The 3,937-nt window shown below is 35.7% G+C and overlaps 1 non-coding gene across 1 annotated transcript; it reads left to right on the forward strand.

The window, feature by feature from the left end:
* Window positions 1-1,524: 1,524 nt before the first annotated feature.
* LOC125094591 (U6 spliceosomal RNA) lies at window positions 1,525-1,629 on the forward strand. Its single transcript, XR_007125602.1, has one exon. It is a non-coding gene; the product is annotated as a U6 spliceosomal RNA (small nuclear RNA).
* The last annotated feature ends 2,308 nt before the right edge of the window (window positions 1,630-3,937 follow it).

A 3,937-nucleotide genomic window follows, 5' to 3' on the forward strand; every position in this document is an offset into this window, starting at 1 on the left:
ATAATCCTAAATCGTGATTTTTTAAAAAAGATTTTATTTATTTATTTGACAGAGATCACAAGTAGGCAGAGAGTCAGGCAGAGAGAGAGGAGGAAGCAGGCTCCCTGCTGAACAGAGAGCCTGATGCGGGGCTTGATCCCAGGACCCTGGGACCATGACCTGAGCTGAAGGCAGAGGCTTTAACCCACTGAGCCACCCAGGCGCCCCTAAATCCTGATTTTTTAATTTTTTTTTTCTCTCTCAACAATGCTCTGGCACAAAGCATTAAAACAGTTCTGTGAAACTATTTGTTGTTAAACCAAAGACAGCAAGTCCATTCACTAAATCTCGTCATAAAAATAGACACAACTAAAGAATTATTTTAACACAAAGTAATAGAAATCTTCAGGCTATGTTTGCACACTAAAACACAAAACAGCTTAAATCTTCAATGTCTGATAATCTCTCCAGTCATATATGGTTTCTTGAAGAAGAGAGAAAAATTCTGCCCAGCTATCAGTCACAAGAGTTAACAGAGGAATGGCTCCCTGTGTTTCAGGCTCTACTGTCACCTCATGACTGTGAATTGGTTTTTATTTGCCTCATATAAATAAGATGATCCATTAATTACTCTCTGTTACTTGCATCTAAACAACTTCACTCTTCTAAATGGGTTTGAGATTAAGGAGAATTGGATGGAAGGATTTGGAAAGAAAGAAACTCAATTTCTTTTTCATAGAGCCACCTTTATATTTTCCTTTACATTAATTTGTGCATTAATGGATATAATTATTCTTGCCACCCATATGCTAAAACACCATTAGGTGCATTATAAAGATGATAATCAATCTTTTTTCCAAAGTGGGACAGGAACACTAGGGAATATTAAAACCCTTAATCCTTCACGAGTTTGAACAGGATACTATTTGAGTTTCTAGAAGGAGACACCAATTATAGCATTATGTGAAAACAACACATGATAGCAATACATAATTTAAAATAAAATGTATATCAGTTTAGATCATAGATTGACTCTATGGGCAGAGAGAGTATCAGCAACTTATTTTATGTTTCTTATTTTTCTTTATTGAGGTGACAATTTCTTCAAGCTTGTACTGTAGGGAGAATTAAAATGAAATTATGCATGCAAAGTACCTAGTACATGGTAGATTTTCAAAGGTATTACTTTATTTTCACCTTTCCCAAGACTTGCTTTTGATCCTCAAAATGGTTCAAAAATCTCCTTACTGGCATGGATTTTCCGTATTGTCTTTGGTAATCTATTAGATCAATTTGATAATCTACTAGATCTATTGAGGGATGTCATATTATTTTTGGAAAATAGTCCAGAGTCTTTGAACTACTTTGTTCAATTTATAGTTGTAATCAATAACATTTATGGAATTGTGATTCCTTTCAGTCTGGAAGATATTTTTGTGGGGGAAGCTGTGTTTTAGTAATGTGGTTCCATGTGCATGGTTACAAGAGGCAGAAAAGTAGAGAAGGGGAAGGGAAATGTATGAGTGTTTAAGAGGATGAACTCTGGTGCTCACTTCTTCAGCAGATATACAAAAATTGTAATGATACAGAGATTGGCATGGACCCTGCACAAATATGTCGCTGCACATTTGTGAAGCATTCCATACTGAAAAACAGAAAAAGTTGGACTCTGGAGCTTTTACACTTAAGTAGAATTCTAGGTGAATGATTCTGAGCAATTTATATGAATTTTCTCCCATGTCTGTATCTGTTTCCTTATTTGTGACATTGGGTCAACAATATTTCCTTTGTTGTGGGACTTTGGAATATGAAATGAGTTAATTTCTCTTAGGAGAGTGCTTGGCCTTTAGTAAATGCTAAATAAGTGTTTGCTTTATTATTAAATATATCTGCTACGGAATGATTGAAATTCATAAAACAAATGTAGAAACAGATTCTAACAGGAAACACCTAACACCTAACACAGCTTCCCCCACCAAAATATCTTCGAGACTGAAAGGAATCACAATTCCATAAATGTTATTGATTACGACTAATAAATTGAACAAAGTAGATCTCAATAGATCTTTATAGCTTTTTTTTAGGTGTTATTTATCTTAACTTACAAAGTATTCATTTAACAAAATAGTTCATGCAATTAAAAAACATAAATTTAATATGTTAAAATAGGATTGCTATATAATTACCACTTCTTTATACTCACATCATTTTATTATTTTTGCTTTTGCTGGTATTATGTGCTGAAAGATAAGGTAAGAAATATAGTGTGATTTATATGGAAAACAATACGAGTTGGATGTAACATCTGTTCATATCAGAAGTATTCAGGATGAAAGAACAAGTGTAAATATGAAATGTGTAAATATGACTTTTTACTTTTCTCATGGTCTTATATAAATAGACATGATATGACTTGGCATCTTATACTTGAATGATGTTTCCTTGTAATTCTTTCCAGATTTCAGTATTAAGAAAGACTCACACTGTCAAATTTTACAGACTGTCCTTTTAAATCCATATGGAAGTAACTGACTCATATAGCCGTATCAGCACTGATTCCAAATGCAGCAAGTATTAAATACCTACAGTGTGGAAATGAAAACTTTATTTTTTTCATAAAACACATTTTCTCCTTTATATAAGGGTTAAGATTTCATGAAGAACCATGAGAAATATAGGGGCACTTGGGTGGCTCAGTAGGTTGGGCCTCTGCCTTCGGCTCAGGTCATGATCTTGGGGTCCTGGGATTGAGTCCCGGGTTGGGTTCTCTGCTCGGGTGGGGGGGGCTGCTTCCCCCCTACCCCTGCCTGCCTGTCTGCCTACTTGTGATCTTTGTCAAAGAAAGAAAGAACCATGAGAAATATAAATCCTTATCTACTAAAACCTGTGTGTTTTTACCTGTTTGTGACTTTGCCTGGTACATGGCAGCCACTCAATTAATGTTATTGATGAATGAGTCAGAACTTTAGATACCTCCATACATTGGGGATAGTCTACACCCTCATACATTCTACAACTATTCATATACATCAGCTAAATGCATATATCTCCAAAATGTAGTAATGTCATCTAATCTTTCTTTTATTTCTTTCTTTTTTTTTTTTTTTTAAGATTTTGTTTATTTATTTGACAGAGAGGGAGAGATCACAAGTAGGCAGAGAGATAGGCAGAGAGAAAGGGAAGCTGGCCCCCTGCCAAGCAGAGAGCCCTATGTGGCGCTTGATCCCAGGACCCTGAAATCATGACCTGAGCCAAAGGCAGACGCTCAACCCTCTGAGCCACCCAGGCGCCCCTAATCTTTCTTTTTTTTAAGTTCTTATTTAAATTCCAGCTAGTTAACATACAGTGTAATACTAGTTTCTGGTATATAATTTAGTGTTACAACACTGTTTTCTTACATTATAACATTCAGTGATACTATTTCTTTTGCCACTTCAATCACTGCTTTCTTCCCTTAAGGAAATGCCAGCATTTTAGGTTCACAGCAGTATTGAACAGAAGGCACAGAGATTTCCAATATTCCCTGCTTCTACACATGCAAAGCCTTCCCCAAGTCAACATTCCCTGTCAGAGTGGTTCACTTGTTACAATTAAACAGTTTAATTAGACTTAATTTTTGGTGTTGAACATTTGGGCAAGTGTATACTAAGGTATAGCCACCATTATAGTATCATACAGAGCAGTTTCACTGCCCTAAAAATCCTCTGTGCTTTGTTTATTCTTCCTCTGACCCATTCCAATCCTTAGCAACCATTGATCTTTTGACTACCTCCATCACTTTGCCTTTTCAAGAATGTGGTATGGTTGGAATCATACCATATGCAGCCTTTTCAAATTGGCTTCTTTCACCTAGTAATATGTAATTAAGTTTCCTCCATGTCTTTTCAAGGTTTGAAAGCTCATCTTCTTAGCAATGAATAACATCCCGTTCATTGTCTGGATGTACCACCGTTTATCT

The sequence above is a fragment of the Lutra lutra genome, chromosome 2 (assembly GCF_902655055.1).
Source record: "Lutra lutra chromosome 2, mLutLut1.2, whole genome shotgun sequence".
In the NCBI taxonomy this organism is placed as follows: Eukaryota; Metazoa; Chordata; class Mammalia; order Carnivora; family Mustelidae; genus Lutra; species Lutra lutra.